This window comes from Nomascus leucogenys, chromosome 11 (assembly GCF_006542625.1).
Source record: "Nomascus leucogenys isolate Asia chromosome 11, Asia_NLE_v1, whole genome shotgun sequence".
NCBI lineage: Eukaryota > Metazoa > Chordata > Mammalia > Primates > Hylobatidae > Nomascus > Nomascus leucogenys.
Genome location: NC_044391.1, coordinates 61,606,900 through 61,633,694, shown reverse-complemented (window position 1 = coordinate 61,633,694; position 26,795 = coordinate 61,606,900). Strand labels below are relative to the sequence as shown.

Genomic DNA, 26,795 nt, shown 5'->3' with positions numbered 1-26,795 from the left:
TAAGCCTTTACCCTTATGGTCAATAGATTTTGAAAAGAATATGAAGACAGTTCAATGAATATATGGTACTGAAACAACTAAATATTCAAATACAAAAAAAATAAGTTTGGACCCCTACTTCACACCATACCAAGAAAAATGATTCAGAATGAGTCATAAATCTAAATGTAAGAGCTAAAATTGTATGTTTCTTGGAAGAAAGCATAGGAGTAAATCTTTGACCACGAGTTAGGCCAAAATTTCTCACATAGAATACAAAAAGCATCAGCAAGAAAAGCAAAAATAGAATTAGACTTCATTAAGGTTGAAAACTTTTGGGCATCAAAGTATATCATCAAGAAAGTGAAGAGACTACTCACAGAATAGCACAAAAGATTTGCAAGACATATATCTAATAAGTGACTTGTATCCAGAATTAAAAAAGAACTCTTATAACTCAATACTTAAAAAGACAAAAATCCCAATTAGATAAATAGACAAAGGATTTGAAGAGGCGTTTCTCCAAAGAAGATACACAGATGGACAATGATCGCATGAAAAGACATCCAAATCATTACTATCATTACTCATTATGAAAACGCAAATCAAGCCCACAATAAACTATTACTTCACACCCACTATGATGGCTTTAATAAAAAAGGCAAGAAGAAATTTTGGTGAGGATGTGGAGAAACAGGAACCTTTATTCATTGCTGGTGGAAATGTAAAATAGTGCTGACAGTTTGGTGGTAACTTTGCCTCCAAATTTAAGAATAGAGTTACCATATGCCCCAGCAATTCCACCCTTAATTATAATAAAAACACATATCTACACAAAACTTACACACAAATATTCATTGCTGCATTGTTCATAATAGCCAAAAAGCATAAACAACTCAGATGTCCGTCAGCTAATGAATGGATATGGAAAAGGTGGTATATTTATACAATGGAATATTATACAGCAATAAAAAGGAATGAAGTAGTTATACATGATACAACATCAATGAACCTTGAAAACATTATGCTAAGTGAAAGAAAATTCATAAAAGGTATGAAATCATATTGTGCAATTTCATTTACATGAAATGTCCAGAATAGGTAAATCATAAAGATAGAAAGTAGATTAGTGATTGCTTAGGGATAAGAAGAGAGGACGGGGGCAGAATGAAGCCAACACATATAGAGTTTCTTTTAAGGGAATGAAAATGTTCTGAAATTAGATTAATGATTGCACAACTATAAATCAGTGAATTGTACACTTTAAATGGATGAATTGTAGGGTATGTGAATAATATCTCGATAAAGTTATTAAAAGAAAAAGAAAAATAGGACTGGGTGCGGTGGCTCACACCTGTAATCCCAGCACTTTGAGAGGCCGAGGCAGGTAGATCACCTGAGGTCAGGAGTTTGAGACCAGCCCAGCCCCCCATCTCTACTAAAAATACAAAAAATTAGCTGGGCGTAGTGGTGGGCACCTGTAATCCCAGGTTCTCAGAGGCTGAAGCAACAGAATTGCTTGAACCCAGGAGGCAGAGGTTGCAGTAAGCCGAGATCGCACCATTGCACTCCAGCCTGGGCAACAAGAGCAAAACTCTGTCTAAAAAAAAGAAAAAAAGAAAGAAAAATAGATCCCACCAAATCCTCCAGCCCTTTGTTGTTCTGTACAGCGCAATCCCAAATCTTTTTGGCACCAGGGACCGGTTTTGTGGAAGATAATTTTTCCACGGATGAGAAGGAATGATTTCAGGATGAAACTGTTCCACTACAGATCATCAGGCATTAGATTCTCATAAGAAACTCACAATCTAGATCCCTCACATACACAGTTCACAATAGGGTTCCAGCTCCTATGAGAATCTAATGCTACTGTTGACAGGAGGTGGAGCTCAGGTGGTAATGTTTGCTCATCTGCTGCTCACCTCTTGCTGTGCAGCCCGGTTTCTAACAGGTCATAGACCGGTACCAGTCTACTGCCCAGGGGCTGGGGACTCCTCCTATAGGGAATCCTTAGAGGTCATTTGCTATACATGAAATAAGAGATAGGATATTAGTGCATTTAGCTGTGATGTGAATAGTCAATAAACCTTTACTATGTCAAATACCTGAGGTTTTATGGATATTTGTTAATACAATTGTTGCCTATTTTATCTTACCCTATTCTAATACAGAATTACAGTATTTTAGAATTAGAATTATAAATTATCTATTTGTCAATTATATTTTAACTGAAATAACAGTATGTAGAAGGAAAATCCAAACAATTTTAGCTTTCTCAAGTATCATGGATGAATTTTATATTCATAAATATTAATTCAGAACCTGTAACAGTCCAGCACTGAACATAATATACTTCCTGCAGTTCTATTTGGCAATAATTCTAAGATTATCATTTTAAATTCATAAAATACCAAAGTCCCCAAACCCAATTTTGTCATTAAGACAGTGCTCTCATGAACATCTTCCTCAATGCCTATAAAACAGCAAATATGTAATAGCTATATTTTAAATGACTAAAGTTAAAACATGCTTTCTTTAATACATCTTCATTTAATAAGGTAGAGAAAAGATGCAAAGATTTAATAAATATAAAAATGCTTCTACTTTATAGTAATGGTAGATTTCAAAATATTATGTATACAGTTAGGATGAAATGGGGAGAAAAACTAGTTTGCTCTGCAACTTTCAATAAGCATGTATTCAGTATTTATAAAGATTACAGATGTAGCTTGGTATTAAGGCAAATTCAGTGAAAGAAGGAGTCTTTACCCAGTTCAGAAAAGAGGGTTAAATTCATGAAATAACAAGGAGATTTTTTTCACGACGTTTACATTGACAATACAGCATACAATCACTGAAGGAGTGAATTGTGAGGGGACTTCTGCTTCTGCATTGGATGCTGAAAGCTTTAAAGGACCTGGCCTTTGTGTAACAATGTGAAAAAAGCCAGATAATATGCATAAATTTCCTCGAGTGTATCAGAGACCTGAAGTTGTAAAGCCACCGAGTAACCTGGGTAACAAAAAAAGCCAAACCTCTCCAAAAGGAGAGGAAACACATGAAACATTTTATTTTTGTCAGACTACAGGAGAAATCAGTAACCTCCGTAAAGGAAACCCATGTTTTAAGAAATGTGAAAGGCAGATCTTTAAGCAGAAAGAGTATGACACTGAACACAACCTGGAACTACAGAAAGAAATGAAGAGGATCGGAAAAGTAAAAATAGGGTAAATAAGAAAAATATTTCGTGTGTGTGTGTATGTGCGTGTGTGTGTATTAAGAGACAAGGTCTCACTCTGTCATCCAGACTGGAGTGCAGTGGTACAATCATAGGTCACTGCAACCTCAAACTCCTGGGCACAAGTGATTGTTTCACCTCAGCCTTCTGAGAAGCTAGGTGCAGCCCAGCTATTTATTTTATTCTTTATTTTTGTAAAGACAGGAACCTCACTCTGCTGCCCAGGTGGGTCTCAAACTCCTAGCCGTCAAACTCCTGTCCTCAAGCAACCCGCCCACTTTTTCCTAATTCGTAATTGCTGTAAAAGAAAAGTCACTATCTAGAACAAAAATAATCACAATATGTTGTGAGGTTTAAGACATAAGTAAAAATGACATGTATGACAACAGTAACAGTGACGGCACAAAGAACTGGAAGTACACTGTTGTAACGGTGGTTGTACTATATAGGAAGTGGCATAATATCATTCAAAAGTGATTAAGTAAAGATACATATTGTAAACTCAAAGGAAACCAATAAATTAATGAGTAAACTGAAAATAACTTTTTTGAAGAGGGTTCTTTAAAAGAAATTGGTAAATATAAATAGGCAAAGAACGGTTCTTAAGGATTATTCTAGAGTGAGTGAATCTCACTTCTACAATAAAATGGTGCAGTGGGGAGCAATCCAGCAGTATTTCAAGGGGAACATACATTCCTAAATAATCTCTGACTAAGAGAAAAAAAAATCAAAGAGAAAGAAAACTAGTAGAAATTACTTACACTTATTTTCTTAATTTATAAACAAAATTCCATTAAAAAAACTTTAAAAATGTTTCACTGGGTACTTGAGAGACATTTCTACTTTTTTTAAAAAAAGGCAAATTTAATCATAACTATGTATTTTTTTCTAAATAGAAAACTTTTAATCAGAGTTCCCTAAGGATTAGTGCTAGGAGCATTAGATAAAACATTTCATCTAATGTTTTATAAATGGGCTGAGACAAATGCAGCCAAAACACTTAAGTCTGCAGAAAGAGAAAAAAACTTAACATGGACAAACCAACTCAGTTGGGGCAAATGTCAAGAAAATGTGATATGTTCTTTAAGTTAGCAAATAGGCTTCAGTTAACTTTAAAGTAGCCATGTGTTTCTTTCCGAAGTAATTTAAATTATGTTGTACAGTGGTAATTTCTGAATTGGTAGTTATATTACCCCGAGTGGTTACATAGATATTTGATCTTTGTCCCCTGTTTCTGGCACGGAGCTCCTAAAGCTTTTGGAATTTCCTGAGTGTTAAAGATGATGGAAGTATCTTTTGTACTAATCAGGTGACTCTTTGTGGGCCCCTAGATAGCTTCAGGATGAGAGAGCTGGTTGCCAGAAATACCAAGCCTTGATTAGAAGTTTGGAACTCTCAGCCCCACCTTGAACTTTCTGCCAGTGGCCAATCAATCATGCGTAAGTAATAACTTTCCATTAAAATCCCTAAATGCTGGGGTTTGTGGAGCTTCCATGTTGGTGAACACATGGAGGTACTCAGAGAGTGGCATGCCTGGAGAGAGTATGGAAGCTCCTGCCCCTTGTCCCATACTTGCCCTGCATATCTCCTCCCTTTGGCTGTTTTTGAGTTGCATCCATCAAAATAAACTGGTAATAGTAAGTAGCATTCTTTTGAGTTCTATGAGACATTACAGCAATTTATTAAACCTGTGTAAGATGTCGTGGGTGCCTGCAATTTGTAGCCGGTTGATCAGAAATACAGGAAGCTTGAGGCTTGCAACTGGCATCTGAAGTGGGGGGCAATCTTGCAAGACTGAGCCATTAACCTGTGGGATCTGCACTAACTCCAGTAAATTAGAGGCACAATTGAATTGAATTGTTGAACACCCAGTTGGTGTCCAGAGAATCAAAACTGTATAAATGTTATTAGAGAAGACATCACACATATTGCATCAGACCTTAGAAGACATCCAGACAAAATATTAAAAATTATCCTAATGTATCATCAGGAAATTTTTCACAAACTATTTGAGAACAGAATAATCTTTTTCAGTTTTATATCCTGGCAAACTGACTAGCTAATAAAGTATGCAATATATGTTTATAAAGATGAATTTTGTCTGTTGAATTGAATTGAGCCTAATAGGTTTAAAAATCCAATTTCTGGTCAAGATTATGTAAAGAATTAGACAAAATGTAAAGTCTTACACGGTTTGTAACAGGTGAAAACTTCAAATGTAATATGTAAGACAATGGATGTTCTATTTCAAGGAAAACAGTATAGTTGGAAAAGTTTTGGAAAAGTATGATTAATAATTATATTAATAGATTTTTCACTGACATCAGCTATAAAAAGTAGTCTTCAGTTTTAGATGTTGAAAGTAGAAAAGTTTTGAATGGTGAATTATTTAAGCAAGCCAAATTGAAAACATTAGCATTGGTAAAAATTTATTAAAACTTGAATCAAGTAATTTTATACTAAAGTGACAGGATATAGATAATCAAATATCACCATACTTCTGTGTCCTTCACTCCTGTGGTAAACAGAATTGTAAGATGATCTCAAAACTCTTGCCCTGACCCCCAGCATACTGTTCCTGCTTATTCTCCCATTGAATGTGGGTGGAAGCTGTCAATATGATGGGATATTACTCTCTGTATTAGGTTACACAAAGGTGAAAAAATACTGTGTGGCAAAAGTGAAAAAAAAAGAAAATCTTTTTGTTTTTGTTGTTTTTTTTTCCATTGCACAATTTGTTTACTTATTTATTTTAATAACTTTTTTGGAGCAGTTTTAGGTTTACAGAAAAATTGTGATAAAAAGATCAGATAGGTTCCCATATACTCCCTTCGTCTGCCCACACAGTTTCTGCTATTATCTTATCTTATATATCCTATGTTTTACATTAGTGTGAGGCTTTTGTTACAATTGATGAGCCAATATTGATATTTATTAACTAAAGTCCATAGTTTACGCCTCTCCTCATCTCTCAATTCTGTTCTTGCCTTCTGGAACTATTAGTCTGTTAGTCATTTATTTTACCTACTTATGGGTCTATTCTCCACATTCTTTAACCTTTTCATTCCCTTTCACCATCTCCTCTTTATATCTGTTTTAAATTTTTTATTTTTATTTTAAGTTCTGGGGTACATGTGTAGGACTTGCAGGTTTGTTACATAGGTAAACGTGTGCCATGGTGGCTTGCTGCACCTATCAACCCATCACCTAGGTATTAAGCCCAGAATGCATTAGCTATTTTTCCTGATGCTCTCCCTCCCCCAACCCCACCCTCTGACAGGCCCCAGTGTGTGTTGTTCCCCTCCCTATGTCCATGTGTTCTCATTGTTCAGCCCTCACTTCTAAGTGACAACATTCACTGTTTGGTTTCCTGTTCTTGCGTTAGTTTGCTGAAGACAATGGCTTCCAGCTCTACCCATGTCCCTGCAAAGGACATGATCTTGTTCCTTTTTATGGCTGCATAGTATTCCATGGTGTATATATACCACATTTTCTTTATCCAGTCTATCACTGATGGGGATTTGGGTTGATTCCATGTCTTTGCTATTGTGAATAGTGCTGCAATGAACATACATGTGCATGTATTTTTGTAATGGAATGATTTATATTCCTTTGGGTATATACGCAATAATGGGATTGCTGGGTCAAATGGTATTCTGGTTCTAGATCTTTGGGGAATCACCACACCATCTTCCACAATGGTTGAATTAATTTACATTCCCACCAACATCTCCATAGCCTCTCCAGCATTTGTTGTTTCATGACTTTTTTAGTAATTGGCTTTCTGACTGGCGTGAGATGGTATCTCATTGTGGTTCTGATTTGCATTTCTCTAATAATCTGTGATGTTGAGCTTTTTTTCATATTGTTTGTTAATCTTAATTAGGGTCTCAGATAAGTTGGTTCTGAGTTAATTGAAAGAGAAATTATTCTGAATGTGCTGGTCTTAATCAGGTGAAAGTCCTCAAAAGAGGGCTTGGGCCCTTCCAGAAGAGAAAGGGTCTCCTGCTGGCCTTGAAGAAGTGAGCTGCTATGTTGGGAGAGGCCAAATGAAGGTGCAGTGAGAAGGGCAATGAATAGGGAGTGACCTCTCAGAGCTGACAGCAAAAAATTAGGACCTTAGTCCTATAACTACAAGGCACTGAATTCTGCTAACAACTGGAAGAGAATACCAAGCTCCAGAAAGGAACACAGCCCAGCTAAACTTGATTTCAACCTTGTGAGATTCTGAACCGAGGATCCAGCTAAGCTGTGCCCATGCTCCTAACCCAAAGAAACTGAGATAACAAAGTATGTTTTAACAGTTGCTAAGTTTGTGGCAATGTGTACACAGAATTAAAAAGTAATATCCCACCACCACCACCACCAGAGACGAGAAAAACAAAACCCAAAGAAACTTGCAGATTCATACAGAGAGTCAAGGAAGCTGGCCAAATCCTGTTTAGGGCCTGGGCTATCTCTGGAAATATGAAGGGCTGTGTATGCAGAGCTCAGCTTTTTGTACCTGGAAGGTGACAATGACTGACTTTTCCGAGATTTTTTTGTATGAATATGCAAAAACACATTTAGAAAAATTTAATTCATCAATTTAATACTATTTTGCTGGAAGGCATCAAGGTTCTGACTTGAGTTTTTCCACGGGAAGCAACTTCATTTCTCTACTGGAGCAGCACCATAGTTCTGTCTATTTTCTAAGAACCCACCTGCTTTCAGGTCGTTCATTTCTTGTGAATGATTTAAAGGTATAAATGTTTCTAACCCCAGGCTTCTTTCTCTGTCAACTTTCACCAAAGTTCATAAGTCATCTCCACTGTCCACAAACCTCTGCAAGCTAGAATGTAGTAATGAAGATGAATTTATCAAATTCTTTTCCACTAAAAGAGGTATTATCTGCCCATACTGCCTTTGCTATTTTCAACAGCCCTACCAAATTCTTAGAATGGCTCATTTGGTGAACACCTTTGGAATACTCATAGTCATACAATTCTTTGGAAAAGTTGTGTAGATTTATTATTAAAATTGACTCTAAGTCTACCAGCACCATCCTTCAGCATCACATATTCCCCAGCATCTAGACAAACATCATTATCTCTAAATTTCTGCTTCTAGTTCTCAGTACTTCATTTCCGTGGTCTTCAAAGTTTTTGCCTACAAAACGACCTAAAAAAGTTATGTACCCCTTTGCATATTATATGTTGACATCTAAACTCTTATTAATATGTATGTCAATAGTTTCAAATAATATAATGTCCAGTGTGTTATATATTGTATAGTTGCTTTAAGTATATGTTCGTAAAACATTGGAGAGAGAGAGTCTAGAATGTTCCATAACTTTGTCTCCTGAATGTCATTCTGATTATTTTTATGGCAGCTTTCTTTGCTTTGATCTTCAGGGGTTGTTTCTCAGGAACTACGCATTCCCAAGTTTTTTTGTGTATGGATTACCTTAAAGTCAACCTTGTAGGACATCCCAGACCTCCTGCCGCTGGACTTTTTCCTCAAGTTCTTTTCCCTTCCTGACATACTTTGGCAAGTCTTCCTTACTACTACACATACATTCCTCTGTTTGAGTCCACTTTTAGTTTATCTTGCCCAGAGAAATTGAAATGTATCATTTTCATTCATAATAATTCACCGTCCCTCAAAATCGACTTTCTGAAATTAGCATGCAAAGCCCTCAACTTTGTGCTTTCTCTGCATCTTCACCCTTGTGGCTGATGACTGCAGAGAAAATTGCACAGCCTTGCAGGTCAGCCCTATAAACTTATTATCTCCAGATACCAGGCAAATCATTCTATTTCCCTGCTCAGTGATTTTCTACTCTCCAGAGGAATATTTAAAATGTAGCCCACGCTTGTTGGCTTCTAGAACTTTTATACATGCTACCAATCTAACACAATACAGAAATTTATTGAGTTTTTCACCTTATATTTCTCTTTCTTTCTAATGTCTTTCCACTTTTCTCTACTGTCATTGTCACTGCCTCAATCTATCTGAGTGGTCTTTAAACTGGTGTATATATATTCCTGAGAGCATACAAATCCTTCCAAGTTGTACTTGGAAAAAGATTTTAGATAATTAACGTAAGATACATTTATCTTCCTCTCTATCTTCAGACACAAGTGCAGGCTCTACTTTCCAACTCCCTCTTTCCTAGTTACCTTCCTCTTATTTTACAGAAGAAAGACATAGTTCTTACCCACCCAAAATTTAATGTGCATTGATTGAGCGTGTAGACTCTTTGGGAGCGCCAAACAAAAAGGTAACTGATATAAATGTTGAGAAATACTGGTATTGCTATTGAGAAAGTGAATGGCTAGCAACTAAATTATTTTGTAAGTCAAGCAATTTCCATTTCTTTGCATTCAACAAAATTAAGTTTATTAAAGATAAATTTTGACAATAGATCACCATGTAATTTTTAGCATATGATTAGGATTTCAATAATTGAATGACATAAATTGTTCTATTCAACTCTCTATCCCCATCTATAATACACATCTATAAAAATAAAAATTCAAAACAGAATATTAAACTCTGCCTAATTTTGGCAATAAGTAACAATCTCTCAAAGGTAGAGGGATTAAAATTTTAAAAGCCCATCTGTTACATTAAGCAATACATTGCCAATAAAGTTGTACTTCTTTTGTCAGTAACAATTTTTTCAGAATTTGAAATGTAGTTATACAGATTTAGTCAAGTGTTCAATAATAAAAATTTTGACAACTCATTCTAGAAAAATAATTAACACAAAACCTTATAGTTATATGAAATGTTTAAAATTAAATTATAACCATTTTATAACTAAAATGCATTATTAATTACTTTTGACCATATGATATATAATAAAAGAGTGAAATCCATGAGAGCGAACATATAAATTAAAAAGAAAAAAAGGCACGAAATTTTTAGAGTTGTATAAGAGTTATATCAAATATTTTTAAATAGATAATGATGAGCACTGAATCTTGGTATTATTCAGACTCTAATGGGTACTATTAAGAGGAATACAACAGACAATTTAAAATGGCAAAATTTAGAATATGCTGAAAATTACATTTTGCAACAGTTTAAACTTATGACGAATGTTTATGTCAATTCACAAGTATATGAGATGATACACAATTTTACAAAATTATTTTGGGAGTGTTTGAGGAACAAAGTTTGGTAACCACTAGACTAGGTCATTAGTATTTCTATCCAAGGTTACTGCACTACCCGCTAGTATTCTTTCTGCTTCACAGTCATGCCTTACTCAAAAATGTTTTCACAACAGTAGCCAGAGCTTTCTTGCAGACAAAAATTCAATCATGTCACTTGTCTTCTTAATACAATCTAAGGGTTTCTCATTGCCTTTCCTATCACCTCCCCAGTGATACATTGCCACTGTTCCCCTATAGCAGCATCCTCTGGGTACTGAACTACAGGACTTTTCAGCCCTCTTGCCTCTGGACTCTCTCAAATTCCTCTTCTTTCTTGACTCCCTGACTCCTCTGGGCTATCTTCCTCCACTTTTTCTCCTTTCGCCATCTGCTCTTCTGATTAGCTCCTAATTATCACTTAGGTCTCAATTCTGAAATCAGTTGCTTTAGAATATGTTCCTTGGCTCTCCTACTCTGAGTTAGAAATCCTCTTCTTATGTTGTCATAGCACATAACTTCCAATTTAGAACCAGAAATGTTAACGGAAGTGAAAAGCTTTCAGTTGTTGATCTGCCTTTGGCTCCTTAAATCCTCATATTTTAAATGGTTAGACATTTGCATGACAGTCTTTTTTTTTCTTTTCTTATTTCTTCAGCTAGTTTCTGATCCAAGTTTAGAGACACAGAGTCTTGACTTAGAGACTTAAGGTAATTCACATCTTTAAAAAACCATGACCAAACTTTTATATCTAGAAATATGAGATGAGATGAAACTAAATATGAGAATGTGGGAATAACTAATTATTCCCCCATGTTCTGTCTTGAATAAATCTTTATTCTTCAGGATTCAAAATAAATCAAACTTTCACCAAGAGTCAGTCTTTCCACATTCATCTAAATTCGCTCCCACTCACTTTTATCCCACAAGGAAATTGCAATTTCCCTGTTACCATGTATGACAAGCTGACTTGTCATTTGCATGTTTTTAATTTAATATGTGTATTTACCACTAGACTGTAAACTCCCTAAGGATAGACAGCATGTCAGCCTATTTACTTATCATTATATTCTTGAGAGATGATAGCATAGTACCTAGCATACAGTAGGAATGAGTTAAAGAATATTTAATAAAAATCTCTAAAATCAATCATTTTGATCTAGGATGCTGGAAAAGAGGTGTTGAAAAAAGCCGAGAAAACATTTGGAAAATTATTATAAATTTGGAGGTACAGGAAGCTTCATTCTGAGGCAGGTGTACATAAACACATTTTTTCACTACTGAGGCATATGGTCAGTGGACTCTGTATCTTCCTGCATTTTTTAAAGGTATTCAAAATAACTTGACACGATCAGAGCTGTTTAAACAAAAAGTAAGGGCAGAGGGGCTTGGGAAAGGAAGTGGATAGAGCTAGAGAGGGAGCTAGACTAACTCCTGATATCAAAGCTATAGCCTTCATTGTAATTACCTATTTTATTGCCCAAGTTTCCCAATAGACTACAGTCTATAGGGGGAAAAAAAGGATTGTATATCTGTTGTTTGTCTTGTATAAACACTTCTTTATCACAGTGTCTTACAGATAGTGGGTGTTGAATAAATAAATGGTGAATGAAAGAAAGAAGCCGGACTAAGACAATGTAAACATGACCATCACATGTTGGAAACAGTTTTGATGTCACAGATCAAATACTAAGGATGCCTTGGATTGAGTGGTCAGTTGAGTCTTTCACTAACTTTTCTCATGTGGGCTAGGTTCATTCAATAAAAATCCAGTCTTGGTTTCCTGTTCAATACTTCAGTTAATCCACTAATAATGGAGCCATTGATTTCATTTCAATTCTTTATGCTGAGGTTTTGCGCTCCATAGTCCTTTGAACATAATCTTTTGGAATGCTTTCCACTTCTACCTTCCATCTTACTCTTAGGGTCAGTGGTTCAGACATTCAATTTTTTTTCAACCTTGATCTCACTCTGCTCAGGTCCTGTCATATCTGGTAACAAAACCTCCAGCAGTTAAGGCAAAGACAGAAAAAGTCAGCAAGAAATTATAAAACTTAATTTCTTACATACTTTTTTTCTTACCAGGGCTGAAAAATACTGACAAGATGTCATGGAATATAAGTAAGTTTGAAGACAGGATAATGTTTATGTTAACGCAATGGAGAAAACACATTCCAATAAGTCCAGCCATTCTTGAAAAACCTCAGTAACTATTTGGCAAGATCATTTGAAAAACTAGTAGACATTAGATCAAATTCTCTCAGGATAAAAAAAAAAACTATGCAATAAGGATTATTTCTCAAAAAAACTGAGTGACTTAAAAAATAAATTTAGAATCATGAAAATTAATAAAGGAAGATTGTAAAAACTGAAATAATAGTAATTGAGATACATAAAGTTTTCACACAAAAGCAAAAATTTTTCTCAGAGGTAGGAGAAGAGGGAATTCAAGACATGTAATAGGTTTTCTAGGCATAGTGATGGAACACAAATATTGTTCTTCCTCAGTTCTATGACATCAGCTGTTGAATCAATTTATTCTCAGATTTTGAAAAAAATGTCACTGGGACATTAATTTTAGTAGTGGGAAAAATGTGCCATTTAGAATTGAGAGAATACGGCACTAAAAAAAAAAAGGCAGCACACAAGATTCTTAAAATATTAATAAACATTTTTGGGTAAATGAATGATATCTTTACCAAGAAATCTGGTAAAGAGCTTGAAAGCCAAGCCACAGTCATTACCAGGTACCTGAAAGAGCACTGGTCCCAGAGAGAGCCAGCCAAGTTTAAAACTAAGCATTGCTCATCAACCCAAAAGCCAACTTCTCTGAACGTTTCCTCATCTATAAAATAAGAAGAAAAATGGCTTTCATACCAACCTTAAGTATGGCTGAGTAATTACAAGGAAACCGAGGGGTTAATTTGATCAGGTCTGACAGCCCTGTTTGCTTTCACTCACTTGGTTTTTGTTATTATTATTATTATTTTTCTTTTTTCCATGAAGCTGAAAGCCACGGTAGCTGAAGGCCTCCCTGCTGAATGCTGAAACTTAACCTTCACTGGCTACTTTACAGACAACATCCATTGGTCACCATGGTAATGGTTGATTTATTTGGTTTTCAAGAACTTGGGCCAGCTCCTGTCCAGTTCAAGCCAGTTGAGACCACCTAGCCTTCAACTTGTAGCCTGTACAAGCACCGGAGAGATGTCCTTTTCACCTCAGAGGGCCCAAAACTTTACCCTCAGATTATGCTAATGCTGCCATTTTCTGTACATATGTCCTATGAAATGCCATCAACCCTGACTATACTTGCACAGAATAAACCCATTACTTCATTTTCCCCCACTGCCAATCGCCTTTCCCCATGCCTTAGACCACCCCACTTCCCTAACTCATAAATATCCCTAAGCCTTATCTTTGGGGAGGCAGATTTGAGAGCTGTGCCCCTGCCTCCTTGCTGGATGCCTGTGCGAATAAATTTCTCTTCTGCAAAACCCACGTCACAGTGATTAATTTACTGTGCCTGGTCAGAATGGACCTGGACCTGGCTGGTAACAATAAGGGGAGAAAAAAGTATGAATAACAACTTTACACATGTAGTTTTGTTTTGTTTTAACAAAAATGAGCATCTAACTCTCTAGGAAGACTAACCCCAGAGAGGCTGAGAATGGCTGAAAGATAGATGTCCCAGCAGAGTCTCAAAATATGGATAAGACTTTCGTTTTGACTACATATTTCATGCGGATTACCCACTCCTTTGCGAAATATATGATTTAAAGCAAACACGTGTGTGCAGATGTGAGCGTGCATGTATATACGTTTTTTCTAAACCAGGGCTTTCATCCCCAGTGCACTGGAAAAATGCCAGGACAATGAGAGGGAAAGAGAAAAGTGAAAAGAGTATATACAAACTAGAGACAAGAGAGTCACACCTATTTCTAAGCTCTAATTTTACTAAAATGTTATTTGATCTCAGGGCACATGGAAACTCTGTTACCACCTTTAACTCGGAGCTCAATCCAGAGTCCCAATTACCACCACTATTAGAAGTCTACTCAAAGGCTTTGGAAAAGTCCTTGATTTGTAGCAAATGAAGGTTCACCGTACAGTAAATACAGTCCCAATCAGAATTCCCAGCAGGAATACTTCCATTTCATGCCCTGAAATCTGAAAGTTATCTAGATGAAAGTAATTTCCTATTCAAGACAATTGGATGGAAATAAACCATTTCATGCCAATCAAATGTTTTTTGTAAACCTCAAAATGCCAAACAAACACCATTTATGCCAAGCAAATGGTATTTTAAATTTCAAAATGAAAAAGAATAAAATGGGGACTGATCATTTATAATTGGCTTAGATTTAGTACAGTAATAATGCAAAAATGAGTAGGTATCCTTATCCACAACTCCCACTAACAATTAAAGAAACTCCTCAGATCACTTGGTACAAATCTACACCAACCATAATCTCATAGACAACGGAAGAATACAAAAACTATTTATACTTATTCATCTAGTCATGCAACTTATAAAGACTAGCTCATATTTTAATATCATTGCTGAATAATTTTGATTATGTCAGTTGAAAAGGGAACAATAACAGATTCAGACTGGGTCTGCATCTTCTAAAAGCTTTTTTTTTAATACAAAGAATCATAAATGAATAGATCGAAGGCTTTAGCAAATCCATTTTGTTTTATAACATATAAAGGAATAGAGCTCTCAATAACTACTCACTCCTTTTACCAGAACTCCTTCTGGATAGCCCTGCAGGGCACTGTTTAGAATGCATCTAACATAACAGCTGTAAAGTAATGAATCAATTCAAATTCATATCTGAAAAATCAAAAGAAAGAAAAAATAACTCTGGCCTAGTCTAGAGAAACTTCAAGCCAAATGAATGCAAGCTAACAGTCTTTAGAAAAATGTAAAATGGACAAAGATTTGTCATAAGTTAATTTCATAATGAGCAATATAGGTAGGTTTACAGGGCATGTCCATGAAAGGAGAGTTCAGGAAAAATTAGCAAATTGTTAGGTGCCTGTGTAAAAATCACAATTTCAAATTAAATAGAATTGACTCAACAAACATAGATTATAATGCTAAAGATACAAGCATTTACAAATATACATCAATATCATTTTCTAGAGTTGATTGGAATTGATTGATTCTTAACTACATATATGTATAGTACCCACATATATATATAGATCTCACTAAAATAGTATTCTATGTTTCACAGAATACAGTGAGATATATATATATTTGGTGAGATACATATATAGTACATACAGTATATATGTATCTCACTAAAATAGTATTCTGTGTCTCACAGGTTTTAAAAAAAGAGTCTTTTCCTTATTTGAATTTATTTGGCTTTGGCTGCATATGGCATGCTGAGAAATTGAAAATCCTTATTTTAATAATACAAATCACTATTATTTGTTTAATATATTATTATACATTAGCAATTACTACAAAGGTAATTAAGAAAGTGTTGTTAGCATTCCATATTTTATGTAGACTCAGTCCCCTTAATAGAAATTCTTCAAATAGTTTGAGAATAAATTAGAGACCCTAATATAATGGCTAGCACAGTTACCTTTGTTTCTCCTAATCAATTACAACCAACCTCCATGACTGCTATTCGGGGAATCAGAGGGTAGACTCGATTGGGGCATAATTGTGAGTCAGTTTTGCAGGAATTGGTTGAGAGATTCGCTATGATTTCCAAGCTATAATATGCTTCTTTTGGAGTCAGTCATTAATGTATTTATTACAGTTGTTTATGTTTTACTTTCCCTGAATGACTAACTTTACATATATATTAATCAAATAAAATCACCCTTATTAATCAAATATGTAGGTTTTCTTGTTGTTGCTAATGTTAAATTTACCTTCTTGGTCTTTACACCTTTTTAAAATATGTGTAAAGATCATAAACAGTTCAGGGAATATTTCATTTGTACTTCATGAGCAGTCTGACAATTGGTGAAGCCACGTATTACTAATCCCCATTTTAATGATCAGTAGCCTGAAGCTTAGAGAGATTAAGCCATTTGTCTAAAATCTCAAGGGACTAAATTCAGGTTCTTCGGTTCTTAGTCCATTGTTTGATGGTACAACCACACTAATATTTATTGATCCTTTTAACCCCACAGGAATGTTTTCTTTTGATAGTTCATTACCTTAGTAATTTGGATCTATCACAAATATGATTACATTATATTCTTATATTGTATTTGATTATTTTATTTAAGAAGGCAATTAATCCATATGGAAAGAAAGGATTTTTCTCCTTTATAACCGGTCCCTACTGTTACTAGAAAAACACACACACACACACACACACACACACACACACACACACACACCTGGTGCCCTAGAGTGTCTGAACTATAATATAAAACCATCATGTATAACTCAGTACAGTAGGACTTAAAACTTCAGTAGGACTTAAAACTTTGAGAAGACCTAAAGACCAAGTACCTTTTCTAGGAACCACACATGTGACATAAATCCTTGAAAGGACTTGAAAAAAAATCAAAAGAGCATTTTCAAAATACCCTTTCTTCATTTTATTACATCTATATCATTTTTAAAGAGAACTGAATGTGGTCAGATTACTGTTTATTATAACTTTCAAAATAGTATCTGAATCTCTTGACTCATTCAAAACAAGTGAGGGGCTAGATGCTAACTCATACATTATTCACCTACTTAATTTTTCATTATATAAACACTAATACTTGCAAAAAAATTGTGACAACTTACATAGTCTGTAAAGCCTTCAACACAATAATAAATGAGGTAACAATATGAAAGGAATTAATAGTCTAGCCTAGAGCACAGTACCACATTACCTACTAATTGAACAGAAAATTTAGTTAGACTAGCAATGTAAAAAAAAGGCAGCCAATTACATAGCTCTAATCTAACCTAATAAAATAATAATTTTGATAAAATTAAACATTTTTGCTAGCATTAAACACTATAGGAATTTTGACTTAATATAAATGAAATTGGGGGAAATAGTTATTTAAAGGGAAGTAGAGAAGAGTATCAGATGCGTTCTTTATACATGAATCCTTATATGAAATCTGATGTCAAATCACAGCCTGGAGAATCCATTCTGTCAAGGCATAAAGCTGACTATTCCTAGACAAAATATTTGTAGAGTTTAGAAACTCTAGAGCAGGGGTCCCGAAACCCCAGGCTGCGGAGTGGTATGGGTCTGTGGCCTGTTAGGAAGGGGGCTGCACAGCAGGAGGTGAGCGGAGTGCCCCCAAGCATTGCTGCCTGAGCTCCTGTCAGATCAGTGGCAGCATTAGATTCTCACAGGAGTGCAAACTCTATTGTGAACTGCCCGTGCAAGTGACGCAAAGGATATAGATTGTGCGCTTCTTATGAGAATCTAATGCCTGATGATCTGAGGTGGAACAGATTCATCCCAAAAGCATCCTCACCCCATCCGTGGAAAAATTGTTTTTCATGAAACCTGTCTCTGGTGCCAAAAAGGTTGGGGGCCACTGATTCCCAGTGGAGGATCCTCAACAGGAGAGGGACAGCCCACTCCTTCAGGCTGTAATTCTACTTCCTATTCAAGAATGTGCCTGGGATATATCTAGTAAAATATAATTGTAATTGCTATTCACATTATAAATCCACTGCTTTCTAAACTTTTCCCTGAAACTAATAAAATTAAAATTTCAGTTTACAGTTTTAATTTGCATAAATAGTGAACACAACGTTTGAAAGTAACACAAGTTAAAAAGAAAGAGCAACCATTTGTGAATTCAGTTTTTTCCCCCTGAAATAGAAATGTAAAAACAAAAAAAAGTTTTGGCTGATTTGAAGTACTTTGCTACAGAAATTGCAATTGAAACATAAGGGGACTCCAAAAAGTTTGTGGAAAAATATAATTAAAAGATAAAAATAAAAAATAATATAAACTTTATTCATCAAGTTTAAGATACTTTCCTAAGCCATGAGACCAGCCATTTAGTCCATCCCTAAAAAACTAAGGATCCCAGGAAGTTAACCAGGTAAATGCAGTCTTTTTTACATTATTAATTGAAGAAAAATGGGTGCCCTTTAAACATTGCTTAAGATCAGAAAACAAAAAGGAAGCAGAGGTAGCCAAATCAAGATTGCAAGGAGGGCCAGGCACAGTCGCTCACATCCCAGCACTTTGGGAGGCCGAGGTAGGTGGATCACGAAGTCAGGAGAATGTGCCACTGCACTCCAGCCTGGGTGACAAAGAGAGACTCTGCCTCAACAAAAAAAATAAAAAGTTAAATTAAAAAGAAAAAGACTGTAAGGAGGATGCCTATAATTTCTGATGGAAACTCTCCCAAAGTCTCCCTAGTTTGATGAGATGAATGAGTGGGAGCATTGTTGTGGTGGAGACTTGACTCTGGTGAAGCTTTTCTACTGCTCTATGGAGTGACGACACATGGAAGCAATGAACATGCTACCAGGACTTCATGGAAGCATTTGAGTTCTTTTTCTTTTTTGAGACTGAGTCTCGCTGTCGTCCAGGCTGGAGTGCACTGGCGCAATCTCTGCTCACTGCAGGCTCCGCCACCCGGGTTCACGCCATTCTCCTGCCTCAGCCTCCCGAGTAGCTGGGACTACAGGCACCCGCCACCATGCCCTGCTAATTTTTTGTATTTTTAGTAGAGACGGGGTTTCACCATGTTAGCCAGGATGATCTCGATCTCCTGACCTCATGATCTGCCCTCCTCAGCCTCCCAAAGTGCTGGGATTACAGGCGTGAGCCATTTTTTTATTTTTTTTTATTTTTATTTTTTTTTATTTTATTTTTTTTTTTTTTATTATACTTTAGGGTTTTAGGGTACATGTGCACAATGTGCAGGTTTGTTACATATGTATCCATGTGCCATGTTGATTTCCTGCACCCATTAACTCGTCATTTAGCATTAGGTGTATCTCCTAATGCTGTCCCTCCCCCCTCCCCCCACCCCACAACAGTCCCCGGAGTGTGATGTTCACCTTCCTGTGTCCATGAGTTCTCATTGTTCAATTCCCACCTATGAGTGAGAACATGCGGTGTTTGGTTTTTTGTCCTTGCGATAGTTTACTGAGAATGATGTTTTCCAGTTTCATCCATGTCCCTACAAAGGACACGAACTCATCATTTTTTATGGCTGCATAGTATTCCATGGTGTATATGTGCCACATTTTCTTAATCCAGTCTATCGTTGTTGGACATTTGGGTTGGTTCCAACTCTTTGCTATTGTGAATAGTGCCGCAATAAACATACGTGTGCATGTGTCTTTATAGCAGCATGATTTATAGTCCTTTGGGTAGATACCCAGTAATGGGATGGCTGGGTCAAATGGTATTTCTAGTTCGAGATCCCTGAGGAATCGCCACACTGACTTCCACAATGGTTGAACTAGTTTTTTTTTTAACCCTCACCCCAATCCTTGCCATTTCTTTATTAATTACTGGAGAATTTGCTCTGTCCTTTTTGTATCAATTATCTGTATGAGTTTACTGTTTTTCTAACTTCCTCCACAGTGTCATTGCTAAAGTAATTTTTTATCACCTGTAAACTGATTATTTCCCATAGATCTGTTTGCTGAATTCATTTTAGATCACACTAGAAAGTCACTATGTAATTCACATTCCCCAACTAACTCAATCTGTCGGCAATCATTTTTTACTGTTAATGGGGAATATTTAATTTCCATTCCACTAATATTCATTTTTTATTGTTTTTGACACTTTCTTTACATTTACTGGTTTATTATAAAGGCTACAATTTGGGAACAAATAGAAGAGATACATAGGGCAAGTTATGGGGGTTGGGGAGTGGTGCAGAGCTTCTGTGCCCTCTCTGGGTGCACCACACTTCCCATACCTCAGTGTGCTCACCAAGTGGGATGCTCCCTGAATCTCACTGGTGAAGAGTTTATATAACTCAATCTCCAGTCCTCCTCTCATCTCCAGGGGCTGAAGGGTAGAACTGACATTTCCAGCTCTCTAATTATTTGGCCTTTCTGGTGACTAGCCCCATCTTGAGGCTATCTAGGAGCTTTATTCAACACCATCTCATTTGGCCATACTGCCCAAGGTAATTTATAGATTCAATGCCATCCCCATGAAGCTACCAATGACTTTCTTCACAGAATTGGAAAAAACTACTTTAAAGTTCATATGGAACCAAAAAAGAGCCCGCATCACGAAGTCAATCCTAACCCAAAAGAACAAAGCTGGAGGCATCACGCTACCTGACTTCAAACTATACTACAAGGCTACAGTAACCAAAGCAGCGTGGTACTGGTACAACAACAGAGACATAGATCAATGGAACAGAACAGAGCCCTCAGAAACAATGCCGCATATCTACAACTATCTGATCTTTGACAAACCTGACGAAAACAAGAAATGGGGAAAGGATTCCCTATTTAATAAATGGTGCTGGGAAAACTGGCTAGCCATATGTAGAAAGCTGAAACTGGATCCCTTCCTTACACCTTATAATTCAAGATGGATTAAAGACTTACATGTTAGACCTAAAACCATAAAAACCCAAGAAGAAAACCTAGGCAATACCATTCAGGACATAGGCATGGGCAAGGACTTCATGTCTAAAACACCAAAAGCAATGGCAACAAAAGCCAAAATTGACAAATGGGATCTAATTAAACTAAAGAGCTTCTGCACAGCAAAAGAAACCACCATCAGAGTGAACAGGCAAACGACAAAATGGGAGAAAATTTTCGCAACCTACTCATCTGACAAAGGGCTAATATCCAGAATCTACAATGAACTCAAACAAATTTACAAGAAAAAAACAAACAACCCCATCAAAAAGTGGGTAAAGGACATGAACAGACACTTCTCAAAAGAAGACATTTATGCAGCCAAAAAAACACATGAAAAAATGCTCATCATCACTGGCCATCAGAGAAATGCAAATCAAAACCACAATGAGATACCATCTGATACCAGTTAGAATGACCATCATTAAAAAGTCAGGAAACAACAGGTGCTGGAGAGGATGTGAAGAAATAGGAACACTTTTACACTGTTGGTGGGACTGTAAACTAGTTCAACCATTGTGGAAGTCAGTGTGGCGATTCCTCAGGGATCTAGAACTAGAAATACCATTTGACCCAGCCATCCCATTACTGGGTATATACCCAAGGGACTATAAATCATGCTGCTATAAAGACACATGCACACGTATGTTTATCGCGGCACTATTCACAATAGCAAAGAGTTGGAACCAACCCAAATGTCCAACAACGATAGACTGGATTAAGAAAATGTGGCACATATACACCATGGAATACTATGCAGCCATAAAAAATGATGAGTTCATGTCCTTTGTAGCGACATGGATGAAACTGGAAAACATCATTCTCAGTAAACTATCGCAGGGACAAAAAACCAAACAGCGCATGTTCTCACTCATAGGTGGGAATTGAACATTGAGAACACATGGACACAGGAAGGGGAACATCACACTCCGGGGACTGTTGTGGGGTGGGGGGAGGGGGGAGGGACAGCATTAGGAGATATACCTAATGCTAAATGACGAGTTAATGGGTGCAGCAAACCAACATGGCACATGGATACATCTGTAACAACCCTGCACATTGTACACATGTACCCTAAAACCTTAAGTATAATAATAAAAAAAAGAGAAAAAAAACCCACCATCTCATTAACATAAATTCAGGTGTGATTGCATTTTTTATTTTTTAATAGTCTAATAGTTTTTCTTTTACTTGGTACTCTGTTCTGTCAGCAAAACACAATAAATAATATAATTTTCCTGTGAAACACGTGATAATATATATTTGAGACTAACAAGTTAAATTAACCTGTGTTCATTCTTCTTGCATTGTCTAATTTGTAGCCAATATTATGTTCTTAGTTTTTCTACATTTAGTATCTATTATATATCTGCACTTTACTGGGCTAACAATTCTAATCAATTTTCTATATGACAAATGGAGATTCATAAACTTGCATTTCAAGTTTCACACCTTTACTCTTGTTTATTCCTAAGTTAAAAGCCACTGAAATTCGTTTTTAATAATATAACCGAAGCATTTTCAGCAAGTCAACTGACATATAACTAGCTCTTTTGAAGAAAAATTACGTTTATATTGATGCTGAGCATATCTCAATGGGCACCAATTTCCTAATCAATGCTCATGAATGATTTTCTTTCAACATTATTCTTCTGTAGTTAAGATCTAAGAAATTTACACGTTTGGAATAACAGAAGAGTGATTTTTCTTTCATTGAAATTTCCTTTATTTTCTGGAGAAAGACTGTTTCTTGAAATAGATAACTTAGCAAAGCAAAAGCAATTCATTAAAAAATATTTTCCCTCAAACTAAAAACGTAATTCACATAAAGAACATTAAACTTGAATCAAGAATTATACAATTAAGAAAAATGTTACTGTAATTTTCAATTATTATTACACTTTTAACTATTTATGCTTTTAAACTTAGTTTTCATTGCATGGGTATGCATAAATAGTAGGTCCTTAGACAGTAAGAATCAATCATGAGAAATTCAATTTTTTACCTGTAAAACTAAAGGGTTACTCATAATCTTTATAAGACTTCTTCCATTTCTAAGATTTCGTTTTATTCTTGATGAAGGATTAGAGAGGCAAATTCTAAATAATATCACTCTTAGATTACCAAAAATATTTTTTTCACTACTGCAAGAAGCATTTTTTTAGGTTCAATTTAAATTAAAGGAAGGCTTTGCTTAAAGGCATTCATATTTTCATAGGTGAGGGCTACATTCTGCTTTCAGTAAAGAACACACACAAAAAAAACCATATTTATGATTTTTCTTGCATTTAATAACATCAAAAAATCATTGTGGCCAGGCGTGGTGGCTCACGCCTGTAATCCCAGCACTTTGGGAGGCCGAGGCGGGTGTATCATGGGGTCAGGAGTCCGAGACCAGCTTGGCCAATACGGTGAAACCCCGTCTCTACTGAAAATACAAAAATTAGCCGGGTGTGGTGGCGCATGCCTGTAGACCCAGCTACTCAGGAGCCTGAGGCAGAAGAATCGCTTGAACCCTGGAGGCGGAGGTTGCGGTGAGCTGAGATCGTGCCACTGCACTCCAGCCTGGGCGATACAGTGAGACTCCGTCTCAAAAAAAAAAAAAAAAAAAAATCATTGTGCCAAAGAATTTTTTCAATAAAATATGGCATTTATTACAAAATCAACAATATTGGCATTCACGCACTCCTACAAAAGTCTCATCCAAATATATCTATGTGAAAATATTTAGCCATGTTCTTGTTCTTCTAGCTAATTTGGCAGAAATAACCACTTCTCTCAAAATCTTTATCATTATTTCTACTTAGTTCTACTCCTCTCAAGGATTTCCCACGTATTTAACATCTTCAATGAATTCCAAAGAAACGATGTAGTATTTCAGGCTATTTTTAAGAACAAACTCAGGCCCAACCAGACATATTCTTTTTGGTCTAGATTCTTGCTTATCTTGCAAGTCATTTATCTCTAAACAATTTGTATTATATAATTTGCCCTTTAAGTATGAGTAGGTCACAATATGGGATGCATTTACTAGTTTTGTACATACTTTCTTATCACAACTGCCTAATTGTAGTCCATTCATATGTGAGCTGAGAAGACCTTATTATCAATATATTAATAACAAATGTAAACCAACAATTGACAGTATACCAGGCAATGTGGCAAATTTTGGGGACATGGAGAGATAAGCAGAATACTGTTTCCAATGGAGTCTGAAAAGATGGCAAATATTACTTAAAATAATTTAAAATATTTTAATTACATTTATCCCTAATATTCATTAACTTCAGCATAAGCCACAATTTCTTTTTTATTAAAATATTCAAAGAACTTTTATTGAACAGAATATCTGTTCAAGTTTTCAACCACATGTTTTCCCATTAATTTTCCAATCAATATGTCAACAAAATATTTATGCTTTATCACCTGAACTGGCCATTTACAACATAATATTTGTAAACACTATCACTAAAATATACTTACTGGTAGGAGGGGGATTGGAAGTGCTACAAGATATGAAAATACCTAGACTCAGGACCAGGCATGTTTTCTGAGGCATAAAGAAGTTAGTTTTCATTGGAAATGAAGCCCATTTTCAGAGAAGCTGACACTGTTGATTCTGGACGTCTCTAGTTAAGGTATACTTTAGGTCCAGCTACACCTCAGCTCCATCCTTCTTAGCATTTGCTTATACAGCCTTCAGCTATGTGGTATTATATCATTGCATAAAATCCCCCTTTTGCCTACATTAGTTTGAGACACATTTTCGTCATTGAAAAACAAGATCGACTACTACAGAATTCATCTTACATTTGATATGTACATTAAACATAAGTCCCTAAAAGTCTATTAATTTGATGGTGTGACAAATAATAATGTCTTCATATTAATAATTCATGTGATCTTTTATTCAATATATATTTATTGAACATCCACTATGTTCAAGGCACTGTGCTAGACACTAGGAATACAAAGATGAACAAAGCAGATTGTTGCCCTCCATAATCTTCAATCTTACACAGAAGACTCTACTAGTTAATATTTATTTTTGCTTGACAGAGATAGGAAGGAAGCAAAAGTGTCTAAAGCATCTCCTCAGGGAAACTAAAAATTATTATTTTTTCTTTTACAATGATTATTGATACATAAGTTATATATATTATGGGGGTACATGTGATAATTTGATGCCTATATACAATGTGTGATGATCAAATCAGGATAATTGGGATACCCATCACCTCAAACATTTATGTTTTCTTTTGTGTTGGGAACATAGCAATTCTCTTCTAGCTATTTTGAAGTATACTGTAAATTATTGTTAACTACAATTTCCTATTTTATTATTGAACACTGAACTTACTCCTTCTACCTGCTATCAACAATACATATTTTAGAGGAACCAATAACAAGCTAATTAATGTGAATTTATTGAAAACTTGTTCATCAAGATACTCACCGATATTTCAGTAGGGTACATGCACTGAACATCTTGTAAAATGTACATATTTCCTAAAATGGCACTTTATTCTGTATTTGCCCGTCACATTTTCCATACTCAAGCAAAGTGACCTTTTTAACCTAACTTAGATTAGGGTTTATGAGTGGCTTATTTTTCAAGTTATATTTGACTTTCTCCTAATTAAAAATACCTTTTTATTTCTTTTTTTTCTTTTTAAAAAATGTGTACGAATTTATGGGGTAACGAATACTTTTATTACATATTTATAATGCACAGTGATCAAGTTAGGGCATTTGAGGTATCAATCCTGTGTGGAATAGGAGTGGTGACAGTTGGCATCCTTGTCTTCTTCCAGTTCTGAAGGAAAAGGCTTTCAGCTTTTCCCCTTTGAGTATGATGTTAGCTATGGGTTTGTCCTATACGGCCTTTATTATGTTGAACTACATTACTTCTATGCCTAGTTTGTTGAGAGTTGTTGTCATAAAGGGATATTAAATTTTGTCAAATCTTTTTTCTGCATCTATTGGTATTATCATATGGTTTTTGTCCCCCATTCTATTAATGTGATGTATCACCTTTATAGATTTGCATATGTTGAACAATCCTTGCATACCTGGTATAAATGCCACTTGATCAAGGTGTATTATCTTTTTGTTATGCTATTGGATTTATTTTGCTAGTGTTTTGTTGCGGATTTTTGTGTCCATGTTCCTTAGACATATTAGGGATTTCTTGTTCTGTTGTGTTCTTGTTTGGTTTTGGTATCGGGTTGATGCTGGCCTCATAAAATGAGATAGGGAGAATACTCTCATCTTCAATTTGTTGGAGTGGTTTCAGGAAGGTAGTTATTAGTTCTTCTTTGTATGTATGATTGAATTCAACTGTGATTCCATCTGGTCTAGGGTTTTTCTATGTTGAGAGACTTTTTATTACTGATTCAATCTTGCTACTTGTTATCGGTCTGTTTAGGTTTTCTACCTCCTGATTTAACCTTGGTAGGTTGTATGTTTCTAGGAATTTATCCATTTCCAGTTTTTCAGTGTATAGTTGGTCATAATAGTTCTCTGATGATCTTCTGTATTTCTGTGGTATCTGTTGTAATATATCCTTTTTTATTTCTTAGTTTGTTTATGTAGGTCTTTCTGCTTGATTAATCTAGCTGCAGGTTTATCCATTTTGTTTATATTTTTGAATAACCAACTTTTTGTTTTATTGATCCTTTGTATTGTTTATTTAGTCTCTATTTCATTTAGTTCTGGTCTCATTTTTATTTTTTTATCTGCTAATTTTGGATTTGGTTTGTTCTTGTTCTTCTAGTTCCTTTAGGTGCATTGTTAGATTGTGAATTTTTCTGCTTTTTTGATGTTGGCATTTATTGCTATAAAATTCTCTCTTAGCATT

At 35.6% G+C, this 26,795-nt stretch overlaps 1 protein-coding gene across 6 annotated transcripts in view; it reads right to left on the bottom strand.

The window, feature by feature from the left end:
• CNTN1 (contactin 1) overlaps positions 1-26,795 on the bottom strand; it is a 390,240-nt gene that overhangs the window by 213,451 nt on the left and 149,994 nt on the right. The window lies entirely within an intron of this gene.